At 34.6% G+C, this 14,627-nt stretch overlaps 1 protein-coding gene across 1 annotated transcript in view; it reads right to left on the bottom strand.

Annotated features, from left to right (window-relative positions):
• The window catches only part of RASGRF1_1 (Ras protein-specific guanine nucleotide-releasing factor), a 170,800-nt gene that overhangs the window by 139,111 nt on the left and 17,062 nt on the right, over nt 1-14,627 (bottom strand). Inside the window, exons 2-3 of the mRNA XM_051217838.1 lie at nt 5,263-5,591; nt 1,608-1,758 (exon numbers count right to left, since the gene is read on the bottom strand). The gene's annotated coding sequence lies outside the window, so the exon portion shown is untranslated. The remainder of the gene's footprint in view (nt 1-1,607; nt 1,759-5,262; nt 5,592-14,627) is intronic.

Genomic DNA, 14,627 nt, shown 5'->3' with positions numbered 1-14,627 from the left:
TTAGGACCTTTTCCAAGTGAGTTCTGGAGATCTAACGTCTTCAACACCGTTACAGGTTTTTACTAAAATATCATGAATTAATCTCAATGGTTGTCACTACTTAACATAAGTCTACGATGTTAATTCTGTCTCATAATAGCATATTTCTAAAAGAATCGAATTGAGAAAGGGAGTCATCAAATTCTGAGCTAAATGGTATTGTACTCATTATGGAACCTGAAACTCAAGATTTCAGTCACATATAAGATAGTGGGTGGATGTTAACTTATGAGCAGTCCATTGATTTCAAACAATTTTCTTCTAGGTTATTTCATTTCATGATAAGAAATGGATGGTGGTTTGTAGAGAAAGCCAGAACTCATTATTAGGATATACCTGTATTTGTATTGATGTACATATTTCAACTTGACCCCGACAAATTTCGATTTAGACTCTCAACATGTTATTTACTAAAGTGTTGAGTGCAAATAGTCACTGGCTAATATAACGGGTGGAAATTTCAGTTCATTTATAATGGTTGTTTTAACTTTCCCTTTGTTAAACAAATGTACTAGGTTCGAGTCTAGGTGTGGTCACCAACACTAGGGTACTGGTACATCCAAATGATGAGTTTCAAGTACGATGAAACCTAGTTGATACACCCCACTCCAAGCCCACTATTCAACTTTTCTTAAAATGCTTATGACTTAATGATGATATCGAGGCAGTTCGCGCACGATCCGTGTATGCCAAACCAAACTAGTTAACTGCAATCCTTATCATCAACAACGGAGAATTTTAAACAATTTTCGTAAATCAATGAATCTCAAACATGTTAGCTTAGAATCCCAAAACGAAACATAAAAAATCGGAGACCAAAGAACACACTGTTCCAAGAATTAAAAACAGACATGAGAAGGATCAACAGCAACTGAAATGAACTGGAAGAGAATACCCATGACAAAGTTAGATGGAGAATGCTGGTAAACAGCCTATGCTCTTCTATAGCGGGTAACAAGCGTTACTAATGTTAACTCATTAGGAATTAAAAGACTTTTGAAGATAACAACAATGACAGTTATTCCTTGGTAACATAATAAACTATTTTACGCCCCCGAATGCCCAGGCATGGCCGAGAGTGCAGTGGGCCCTCCCCCCTCTCGAAATGCTCTCACATGGCCATGCGTATACAGCTTCTGCCAGGGAAGTCCTACTTACTGCCTTCTCGTGGCGGGGGTGTTTTTTACGAAAATGAAAGGACGAAAAGCGAACGTCCGGCGCTTTAACCGGATCCCAAACCAATGGTGCACATGGACTGGCTCCAGTATCCTGAAGGAACAAATGACGTATGAGCCAATCTTGGTCACCGGCTACCATGAGACTGCATTTCCTCACGATGCTCCATTGCCTTGTGGGTTAGACTTTTAGATGAAAGGCTCGGGGTGTGGCCCCCTAAGGAAACCACCTGCTTCGGTCTGGGCACCCGGGCAGTATCACAGCCCACACACAAATCAAATGAGATCTGTGTGGCGCATATGTGTTTGGTTCCCCCTTGTACCAATATTTATATGCTCAAATAATAAATAATCAATACATAAATCAACTATTTTTTTACATCATTCACTTACTCCTTGTTGTCCACCAGTTTTATCATCTCGTCCAGATTTTAAATTAACATTTGGTTCACAATAAGAACTTTCTAAAAATATAACACCAGATGGTCTTTCTGCACGTTCACCATCGAAATAAAACAATAAATTCTGATATAATATAAAGTAACTAACAAGAGAAAAAGAAAAATAATAAAAGAAAAATTAGAAAAAAAAGAATAAAAAGATGAAAATTGGAGAAAACAAAGGAAAATTTTTTCTTTCAATATGTCAAAAAAAATGTTTATGTCTAATTTCAACTAACCGACGAAATTGTGCAAACACATCTATGATTGTCTTCAATGAGTTACTATCTTATAACAGACCTGGTTGAATTCTATTGGTTATGGCTTCTTACTAGAACTTTAGGATATACCTCTTGAAGCCAGTCACTATTGATTAGTATCAGAAGGGGGTTTGTAGTGGATATGTCGCTCAAGTTTGTGGATTAATTGAGGTTAGATATGTTAGGTTCGTTAAGCTTGAATGCTACTACTGATTCGGCTTATTTGGAACAGAACGAAGGATCAAGGATTCAGAGACTCGATAAGCTATTCTAGTCCGTTGTCCCCGACTCAGCTAACTCGATCAAGAACTCTTGGTAAGACGTAGAAGTGTATTCTACAGGCAACCAGCAGATACCAGGTCAATCAGGCACACAAATTAAGCGTATTTATACAAATATTTATAATCGATATTGTCATGGTAAAGAGTTTTAAAGATTAATCAATAATTTCACCAATCGACTGCCGTTCAAATATTTTATCGATAAGTTCATCAATTAATTGCTATTTAAACATTTAATCGATAAGTTCATCAATTGACTGCCATTCAAATATTTAAACATTTAATCGATAAGTTAATCGATTAGATGAAATTACAAAATATGAGTTTTGGGGATCTATCGTCTCCAATAAGATATTAACAGAATTGGATGCCGGCCGGTTCAGTGATCTAGTGGTTAAGTGTTCGCGCGTGAGACCAATAGGTCTTGGGTTCGAATCTAGTGAGTTAGGATCGTGGATGTATACTATTGAGGAGTCTTATAATGGGATGAAATGACCATCTAGTGCTTCTAGGTTTTCCATGATGGTCTAGCTTCAATTGACTCATGATCTCAACTATTAGAAAGTCACTATAATATTCGCAAAACTCCCTGTTTTGAAACTGTTGTAAAAAATGGAATAATGATTACAAGATTTAACTTTCAGATTGATGATTTTCAAACTTGAATCTTGTTATTCAAATAATATCCTAATGATAACGTTGCTTAATATGAAACTGGATGATATAAGTTCAAATCTGACAGGAAGTATTAGCTCTCTCAAGATTACAGGTTTAACGAATGAAAGCTAATAAATAGTTTAAGTTGAAGATTTCTTGTTAAATACTTTCGATCATATTGCAGTAATATTAATCTTCAGAGAAAATAGTTTTTATGACTCCAAGTTCATTGTAAAAGCTGATATTTTTTTATTATTTTATAGTTGAATTCATGAGTTAATTGAAGCTAGACCACCATGGAAAACTTGGAAGCACTGGATGGCCATTTCATCCTAGTATGGGACTAGTCAGAAGTGTGTATCCACGATCCCGCCCCACGCGATCCAAAGAAAAAATACAGTTTTATAATATAAAATAAACTATTTTTGATAACGAAATGAATTCATTGGTTCATTAGAGAAAAAAACCCCAGATATTTCAGCGGTGTAAATGAATTTTTCGCGTTTCGAAGATACTACTTATTACAGCTATTTATTAAGCGGTTGGAAATAGTTGACAAAAAACCCTGGACCTAGATTTCGTCCTATCCAATACTCGTCGGCAAGTTGAACTTGTTTTCTTTCGGAAAATCATACTTTCTGATGTATACGAACTTGTATCACTCAAGTTTACTTAGCTGTTCGAATAGCTCTGGTGTACAATTCAACATATCTACACTTATCATTTTAATAAAGTGATTACGTAAGTTAATGTTGATTACATAGAGAAATAATGTGTATAAGAACATAAACTAAATAACATTTTTAACATCTGGTATATATACGCAATCTAAAACCTACGTTCAGGATTTTACATCTACAACCTCAAACCAATCAACATCTTAACATAAGATATACAATGTCCAGTTACTTATGTTATATCCGAACACAGAATAAGTGAATGGTAACTGCTAGGATCTATTTGTGGACTAGATGGTGGTTGGAGATAGTCGACAGGTAACCCTGGACCAGGATTTCGTGCTATTTGGCACTCGTCAGCAAGGTGTATCTGTAATCTTGAAGGAGTTGGTGCACCCTGACGGATTCGATCCCATTCAGAGACGTTACCACTGAACTATCCAAGCCGCGACCGACCTCCTGTAAGACTGAGATGTGATCACAATTGAATGATCACTGGGTGGTGATCAATGTCATGTGTGTCAAGTCCTTCTTGGTACAGACCGAATGCTATCGGTGCTATGGACTGTTATTATACATATATATTCTTATTGTATGACTATTGAGTAACTAGTTTATGTATATTCATATTCCTTTTATTATAAACTCCCATTTGGCCTATTGACTACTATCATACGATTTACTATACTTAAGTTATTCTCAATTTGTTAGTTATAGTATCTCACACTCAGCCACTTTTTGACTTGATCTTGTTTTATTTTTATTTTCTATTTTAATGTATGATGTGGTCTGATATTTCAGTGAAGGAGAACACAGCTGAGGACAACCGAATTATATTTAGCACAACACTAAAGAGCTGCTTGGTGAAATAGAATAAACCATAGTATAAAACCTAATTTGCAAAATGTTCAATAATTGTCTCGCAATTCATTGTTCTCGCATTTCTATACTAATTACTTTCTATTCCCGTTCTTCCTTTCTTGATCTTTCCAATCTTCTGCTCTCAGAAATCACATTCCTGACTAGCGTTATATACTACTTATGTCAATATAAGTAGCACGCACCACAATATGCTTGTATATAAGCTGTGTGCCTGAAATACGGCGAAGACTGATATCGGTGTTCTGAACTGAATCGGCTGGGTTAAGCGAGAAGCTGCTATCTAGGTGAACCACTAAGAATTCAGAGTTGAATCTAGGCTGCTCGTACTGGTTTATGCGTCCTTGGTTTGACACAATGCCAAGGTCATAGTCACGTAATATATTAGCAGGTCCATAGGACATAACAACCTACACTAGTGGTCATTTTACAATTTGATCGGTAGATTTTCAATGAGCTCCAGACAGCAGCACCTGATAACACATGGCACTAATCATTCTTTACTACTCAATAATCAATCAAGTTCTTGGATCGATTGATGTTAGACATTAACACTATTAGATGCCATCAGCTCAGTGGTCTAGAGATTAAGAGTTCGTGCATGAGACCAAAGATCCTAACTCCAACTCTCTTTCGTATGGGATCGTGGATACATACTATTCATCATTCGCATACTAGAACAAAACGATCGTCCAATGCTTTCAGGTTTTCAATAATGATCTAACATTAATCGATTCATGATCTTAATCAAAACTCAACAATCTTCAAAACTTTTTATTCTATCAAATATTAAAAGGAAAAAAAAGGAAGAAGATTTAATTATTTATATCTCGTTATTGCTACATTCTACTTACCGTAATTGCCATTTACCAGTATCTAAACTTCTTTTCCATAAATTACCAGATAATTTAGCTAAACCATTTTCACGAGCTTTATTCACTAAATAATATAATTGATGCTCATTTGCACGAATTGATTTTTGCATTTTATTATTATGATGATTATAAGTAGTATATTTATGATGATGATGATGATAATTGTTACCAGAATAAATGATCCTAATGTTCTGTTGTATTTAGTTCATCTCTCCAATTATCCACAATCGATCACACACACACACACTCCTTACGTTATATATTCGATCTTCTCTTTGTGTTGTACTTATTCTAATGTTTGTATAATTCTGTAAAATAAAAGCATAAAATGAAATGAAATCAAGTGAATTAGAGATAAAGTTGACAGTGATTTTAACAGTTGAATGTATAAGTCAATCACAACTAGATCATCATTGAAAACTTGTAAGTAATAGATGGTTGTTTTGTTCTAGTATGAGATTGTTCAAAAGTGTGTAACTACGATCTCGTATACGGGATTCGGACTCGGAACTTTTCCCTTCTTGAGAGTGAACTCTTAAACTCTGAAATCATTGAGTTAAAGTCCAATGGTGATAATGTCTAATTTTAACCAATACACAATATTGTGTTACCGTCCATCATTGTGTTCATGTGCTCACTAATGACTGACTTCAAAATGAGTTTCCTAGAGTTCTAGTGAGAAGCCATGACCAGTGGAGTTTAACCGGGTCTGTTGTGAAGCAGTTATTCACCGAAGACAATGGCGAATGATTGGGCGATATTGTAGATTGGTTGAAGTTAAACAGTGACACCATAGGATGCCAACTCGGTGGTCTAGAGGTCAGGCGTTCGTGTGCGAGACCGAAGGTCATGGGTCCAAGTCCTTTTGGTGTGGGATCGTAGATACTCATTGCTGAGAAGTCATATACTAGGACAAAGTGACTGTCCAGTGGTTCCGAGTTTTGAATGATGGTTCAGCTTTAATTGACTCATGAATTTAACCATTAAATTATTACAATCTTCACAAATTCCTTTCTGATAAAATATCTTTTTAACATGCACTTATATTTTCATTGTTCAAAGTTTATATTTAACAATGAGTATCTGGTACCTGTATTTGACCATTGAAGTTCTCGATCCATTCAGCTGTTGCATCTATTTTTTGGTTGTCTGTATATATATAATGGTTGCATTCCAAGATATTTGTCTCTCATTTTTCCCCAGAAGATAAATAAAAAGGTAACTATTACAAGAACTCCAAGATAGTTACTCTTTGAGTTTTTCAAGATTGATCATCCCATTAACTTGTAAACCTTTTATCATAATGTGTGAGGACATCCAGTTAGTAATCGTAATTATTAGGTTTAGACAAATCTAAAATATTCAGATTAACTTTCAATCTATCCACCCACATATCTATCTACCACCTCATCAAGAAAGACGATTTAAGCAAGTGTGATAACTACAGAGGCATCACTCTTCTCTCAATACCAGGAAAGTCTTCAACAAGGTGTTGTTAAATAGAATGAAGGACTCCATAGATGGTCAGCTTCGAGATCAACAGGTTGGATTTCGTATTGACCGATCGTGTAAGACCAAATTGTAACACTACGGATCAATGTGGAACAATCAATTGAATGGAATTCATCACTCTACACCGACTTCATCGACACTACGGCGTGCCTCAGAAGATAGTCAACATCATACAGAATTGCTATGATGGATTAAACTGCTAAATCGTGCATGGAAGACAGTTGACAGACTCGTTCTAAGTAAATACCAGTGCCAGGTAAGGTTGCTTACTCTCACCCTTTCTCTTTCTCCTGGTGATCGACTGGATTATAAAAACGTCAACATCTGGGGGGAAGCATGGGATACAGTGGACAGCTAGGATGAAACTGGACGATCTAGACTTCGCAGATGATCTGAGTCTTCTATCGCACACGCGTGTAGCAGCAGCCTCAACATACACAAAGAGAAAAGCAAGATTCTCCGATACAACACAACATGCACCAATCAAATCACACTTGACGGAGAAGATTTGGGAGATGTAAAATCTTTCAAATCTCTGGGCACTATGATTGACGAACACAGTGGGTCTGATACAGATGTAAAGGGGCGGATCAGCAAGCAAAACAACTATCTGTTAACCAACATCAAAGTCAGAATTTTCAATACAAATGTCAAGACAGTTCTACTGTATGAGATGAAAACTTTCACAACTACGAAGAAAAAGAAACAAGTGTTTATTAACAATTGTCTACGCAAAATACTTCGGATCCGTTGGCCAGACACTATCAGCAACAATCCACTGTGGAAAAGAACAAATCAGATTCCAGTGGAGGAATAAATCAGGAAGAAGCACTGGAAATGGATAGAACACACATTGAGGAAAGCAACCAACTAAGTCACAAAACAAGCCCTCATCACTTGAAATCCTCAAGTCCAAAAGAGAAGAGAAAGATCAAAGAACACATTACTCTAAGAAATGGAGACAGATATAAGAAGAATGAACACCAATTGGACAGAAGTTGAAAGGAAGGCTCATGACAGAGTGGGTTGGAGAATGCTGGTCTATGGCCTATGCTCCATTGAGAGTAACAAGCGTATGTAATTAAGTAAACAAGTAAGTATCTATCTATCTATCTATCCACCTATCTTTTCAAACAAATATATGTTTAATGTCACAAATGTAATTTCATTATCAAAGTAATCATAACAGATAACTTCAAATTGTTGTTAAAAGCATTTTTTTAAATCTTATTTACCCATTTAGTTCTCGTTCATTTCTCATTCATAGATGTAATCATGTTTTCATGAAAACTTCAAACAAACTCTCGCCTATACAATGATTATTGTGTTGTTGTTTTTTTTTCCTTCTTTTACATTATAGATTACAATTAAGTAGTGTTAAATTTTTTTAAAAAAAAAACACTTTAATAGTAGATAACTGATTCACTGATTAATGTGATACAATTTCATGTTTTTCAATCGATATAATCTATTCGAAATTTTGCCGAATATTTTATTTCGGAAGGGGAGAGGGGAGAGGGGGGGATAAAAAAAAGTTATTTAGTTGTATAGTTGCTAGGTTTCTTAACTCTTTTCATTTTGAATAATCTAATAGTTACGAATAAATATTCAATAGAATGAAATATTTTAATGGTTGAGATCATGAGTGAATTGAAGCTGGACCACCAATGGAAAACCTGTAAGCATTAGACTGCCGTTTCATCTTAGTATGGGACTACTCAGCAGTGCGCATCCATGATCTTGCCTCGCAGGACTCGAATCTAAGATCTATCAGTCTCGCGCACGAACCCTTAACCTACTGGATGCGCACTGATGAGGAGTCCCACAATAGGGCGAAATGGCCGTCCAGTGCTTCCAAGTTTTCAATGGTGCTCTAATATCAACTGGTTCATGATCTTAATCACAATTGTTATAAGAATGATAAGATTTGGTTGAGTGATAACCGTTCAAGATATCGATTTATTGATGTAAGCCTCAAATGAACCGATTTGAAAAGACAGAACCAATGTCAAGGAGGAAAACTTTTTTGATGTAATAAATTTACATTCGATGAGAATATAATTTATGGACGACCTTTGAACGACGCTAGACTGACTATGAGAGTGTCCACTTAATATCCAGGACCAAATAAGGGTTATAAACCAGTTGTGAGGAATTAGAATTATGATTTACAACTGATGATAAAAGTTAGGAATTAGATTTCGTGGTTGCATCACAAACAGACATCAGTTATAATGGCAAAACTCTATTTATCCAAATGGATGAGTGAATTTCGCACCAAAATCCGAGATTTGTCATCTTGTACATGATTGGTTCATCCATAAATTATTGTCACGCCTTACATTCATGTATTCATGTATTATCGAGCCACTTAAATCAGAAGCAACATTTATATCTTGATCGCTGAAGTCCGGTCAGTACTAAACAGGACTACTACTTTGTGATCCATCTAGTATAAGTAACTCAATAATACAGGTCAGTTGCAACCTTAATAGGTCATTTGTAACATTCCAGACCATGAAACTAGGTGACAATGGTTCTAATCCCACAGATTGGATACATCATGCTGAACATTGAATACCTCCAAGGTTTCAACAAAGAGCAAGTGATGTATAGTCACTTAGACTAGTGAATATATTGTAACTTGATCCATAGCTAGTGATCAAAAGCAATGGCCTAGACTAACGTAATGTCGGCCATCATGATGGATTAATGCACAAATATCCAAATGATATTAGTTCTTGATGTGTTTAAGATCAATAGTCTCCGGTTGATATGAATAAATATTCCTTGTTTATGTGTACGGTTTCACTACATTTCTTTGAGTATGACTCATTCTATAACTTTATACAGTTATAGTGTGGTGCATGCTACTTATGTTAACAGACTCAAGATTTCAACGATTGAAACCACTGTAATATCCACAAAACCCTTGTGATATTTCTATTGATGTTTGTTTCACTCTGAACATATCTGAACTTGAACAATCAAGATCACTTGCTTGATATTCAAGATTCTTTTTTTAAGAACATGTTTATTCACTTAACTTTGCATTACATTGATCTCATTGAAAATAAGTTGATCAGGATTTGGATCTATAACCTACTCTTTGAAAGCTTAATACTTCAATACATGAAACCATTGTTAAATGCACAATTAATCAGTATTAGAATTTTCACAATTGATTTCTCAAATTGGAACCATTACTAAAAGGCTAGAAGTACTGGACAATCGTTTCATCCTAGTATGTGGCTCCTCAATAGTATGCATCCATCATCCTGTACGCGGAACTCCAGTACAATTTCCCATACTGATAATATTAAGATTGACTTGAACGTTGAACAAGCAACATGTATAAACTGAGTTGGCTGTACTTAAACTAGACAAAGTAAAAAGGAGTATTTGTGCCTTTTTGTATAAACATACATATATATGTGTGTGTGTTGGTAACGAGGTTAATTAATGTTTTTTTATTAATGTCAATAATGTAATTGTTACCAGAAGCCGATATCATCATCATAATTGTTATATCGTATCCCTTGTTAATGTTTTGACTAAATCATTATGACGTAAGTAAATTATTACTATTACTATAGTAATAATATCCAGGTCATGTTAATAGTAATTATTATTATATGTCTAGAAAATCACTACGACTGACTGATTGAACGAAACCCAAACAGGGGAGGAGGAGGAGAAGAAGAAGAAGAAGAACAATATCTCGACTGTCACATGCGCACATGCACACACGTGTGTATACACTTACATAGATTGAGAACATAAGGGAATGGATGTAGAACATTAACGTTTTACTGATGTTATTTAGTTTCATCATAATGAATAACGAATACTACTGAAATCGCTTCGCTGATAATAGTAATATATTAACATCTATTCTTAATAATTAATCAAGACTTATTGTGTTCATTTTTTCAAATGAAATATGACTGTTGGATTACGTGATATAAAAAAATGGTAGACAATTTAATTTTTCCTATATGATACATCAACACACACACACTCTCTCTCTATGTGTGTGTGTGAGTAGTGTGAGAGGTTAGTGGTTAGTTCATATCTCGTTCCCCATTGCCTTCAGTCTTTCATTCTATGTATAACTTTATTCCATGTTATATCCAGGTTGATAAGTTAGATCATTTAAAGGGGGGGGGATTGTCAGAATAAGTTGAAAGTTAATAAATAACATCATTGATGTGATTGGAAATTAATTAATTACAATGTCTAAATAAGTAGTAATAACTGTTTATATATGTATATATGTCTAAATAATTAATCATGTACAGTAATAATGTAGTTGACAAAGAAGAGATATGGATAAATGTATTTTTTAAGCAAACATGGTTAGTAACTAGTAGAGGAATTCAGTAAGACTAGAGTTTTGTCCTATTTTGGAGTTGTCAGATAAATATACCTGCACGTTCACTTTAGGACTCGAAACCAGTACCGTTCACTTCAAATGCCATCACGTTATTTAGTTGTATACTGAATCCTGATAGCCACTTGGTTGTGCAATCAGGTATTCACTTGGTGTTGTTTACTTGTATCTTCCTATTGTTATTTAGGACTGAAATTGGTCAGAGTGAACATTAACTCTGAGATGCAGGTACATCCAACGGATGAGTCTCAAATAGGAGAAAATGCGTGTCTTGCATTCCACTACTATACACTATCCATCTTTACTTAGAATGTTTGAGACTTAAGGCAATATCAAGACAGTCTGTACAGGATGCACATATGCTAACAAGAGAGTGATCAGTTGCAGTCCTAAATAACAGTGGGAATATACAAATAAACAACACCAAGTGTGAAATGATTTTTTTATTATGAACTATTTCCTGGGTAACCTTTTAATAAATCACTTGAATTTTATAAGAAATGGATTTTTGTGGATATTATAGTAATTTAATAGTTGAGATCATGAGTCAATTGAAGCTAGATCACCATGGAAAATGTGGAAGCACAGGACGACCGTTTCATCATAGTACAGGAATCCTCAGCAGTGCGCTTCCACGACCCTGCCTCGCGGGACTCGAACCCATGACGTATCGGTCTCTCACGAACATTTAACCACTGAGCTGGCATCCAACAGTGTTAAAGTATAACTTCAACCAATTCACGAAATCGCGCCACTGTCCACCATTGTCTTCAGTCAGTTACTATCTCACAACACATCTAGTTGAACTCCATATTGGTCTAGATTTAATTGACTCATGAATTCAACTAGTAAAATATCTTTTAGTTTATACAGAATAAAAGGGTTGTATCTAACAATGAAGTCCAGAACACTGATTTCATTTTATTTAGAACCCTTCAGGCGGATGCACCTGTATCCAAGTATCAGTACTTACATTCAAACTAGAACTCAGTAGCTTTCATTTCAACAAGTTCAGTCTTACAGATACTATGAATTACTATCCAAAAATTAAATTATTAATCTGTTCATGTTGAGTATTGCCCAGTATCATATATTCAAAATTGATTAGTAACCAGATAAATGATTTATTGATAACTTGGTAGTTTATAAACAGTTTTCAGATTTATTATAAGTTCATGGTAAAGTTAAATTATAAGGGTGAAGTAGAGGGATTATGTAAATGATCTTGATACTTGTATGATTGCATTAAAGTTGATATCAATTCATGATCAAAACAAACTTGTACTTAATTAATGAATGAAATTTCAAAATGTACATTTTAGAAAAAATCAAAGTTATCCATAAATTACAATGTAAACATTAAAATCTGTTTATGAGTTAAAATTCAGTCAATAAACAGTAACTATTCAAGAAGATCTTTTATTTCATCATCGGTAGATGACATCCTGTTTTGTTATGTGTAGTGACTTGGAAGTTATATTTATGTTCATCAATAACTCTCAGTTATAGTCCAGCATCATCATCATCCGAATCATCATCCGAGTCATCATCCTCATCCAAATCATCATCTGTAATCTTTATCTTCTCATTTTCATCGTATAAATCGAAATATTTCCTGTAGTAAGTATCAGTTTTCTATGGTTTTAACAATAAAGTGACCTAAATCATTTCATGTCATTTTATTTTATTCAGAGAGAATATATTCCATTGAATAATAATTTAATGACTTTTTGTATTATGATCATTATGAAATTTAGAAGGAATCAATCTGACTACGATTAAGAACAAGATTATAAATTACCTTTAAAAACTCTAACCAGAACAAGTTATTATGTATTTTTATAACTAAAATTAACTTGGACTTGAGAATCATTGAAAGTTAGGTAATGTAGTTTGTTTTGTATCGACTCAGAGTTTGTGTGTGTGTGTGTGTGTGTGTTAATTAATATTATGCACTTCACGGTATTGATGTAGTTTTATTCTCTGATCTGGAAGGTTTGATCGTGGAGCTTTCATAGTTCTTCTGAACAACATCATTAGCATAAACTTCAAGTAGAAGTCTATAGGTCATTGATTTTGATCCTCTGCATGTGTATGTGTGTGTGTAAATATGCCTAACAGTTGTGGCTTTGAAGTAATCCTCCGATTTTTTCAAAATATACCCACAAAATCTGTTCAATACTTTCTAATGTTCCATGGTTTTCTTTTTCTAGATGATAATCGTTTACTCTCAAGTAATCAATTTTGAAATTAAACATGGAGATCAAGTGAAAACCTATGACCAGTGGAATTCAACCCAATATCACAAATGGATTAAAGTTAGAAATGTAAACTAGTTGTTGCTAGGTCAGGAGTTTGAATGTTAAGTTCATTTTAACGAGAATTTATAGTCTTACGTTCGATTCATGATGAAGTTGTAGATACATACTTCTGGAGACTAGATCCATCTTATACTACAACTAATTGGCACTTTTTTTTAGGGATTGTCTGCTCATCATGATCTAAACTTCTGAAATTACTATCCTTACAACTTTAATCATTCTAATATTCAAATTTACAAAAGAAGAGCGAAAAAACAAAGTAGAGAAGAAGTAAAGAAAGAAAACAAGTGAGCAACATAGAAACGATACATAAAATCAAATAGTGGATTAGAGTTTTTTTGTGTTTCACAGTTTTTCACATCTATTTACTCATTCATTCATCCGTTCATTCATTAATTTACTGTCATAACACATAACCATGATGCATATATAATGGTTGATGTAAAAAAGAAACCAGTATAGAGAAAAAAAACAGGATAAAAAAAGAATGCTGTTTCATCCTTGAGTAAATTGTGAATTTTCCATTTGTTTGTTTGTTTTTGCCTAGAACTTTTTAGAATTTATATCGATTAATGGTAGACCACGATTGAAAACTTGGAAGTACTAGATGACCGTTTTGTTTTTCATTGTGGGACTCCTCAACAGTACGCATTTGTAGATTGGTTGATGTTAGAGATTAACACTGCGGTCTAGAGATTAAGTGTTCACGTGCGAGATTGAAAACCCTGAGTTTGGATGCCACGAGCAGGATCGTGGATACGCACTACTGAGGAGTTCCATAATAGGACCAATAGGTCGTCCAGTGCTTTCAGGTTTTCAATGGCTGTTTAACATCAATCAATTCATGATCTCAATCAAAAACTTAATAATCTCTACAACCCTATACTGATAATTTCCATGTGCTCACTAGTGACTAGTTTCGTGAGGGAATTCTCAGAGTTCAAATGAGAAGCCGTGACCAGTGGGTTGAGGCAGATATCTACCTCAGTACATTAGAAGATGGTCGAACAGTTGCGTCGATTGGTTGAAGCTAGGCATTAATACCTATATTCTAATGGTTTAGATCATGAACCGATTGATGTTATACCATCATGGAAAACCTGGAAGCACTGGATCGC

Source organism: Schistosoma haematobium, chromosome 7, assembly GCF_000699445.3.
Source record: "Schistosoma haematobium chromosome 7, whole genome shotgun sequence".
NCBI lineage: Eukaryota > Metazoa > Platyhelminthes > Trematoda > Strigeidida > Schistosomatidae > Schistosoma > Schistosoma haematobium.
This window is presented reverse-complemented; position numbering and strand designations above follow the sequence as displayed.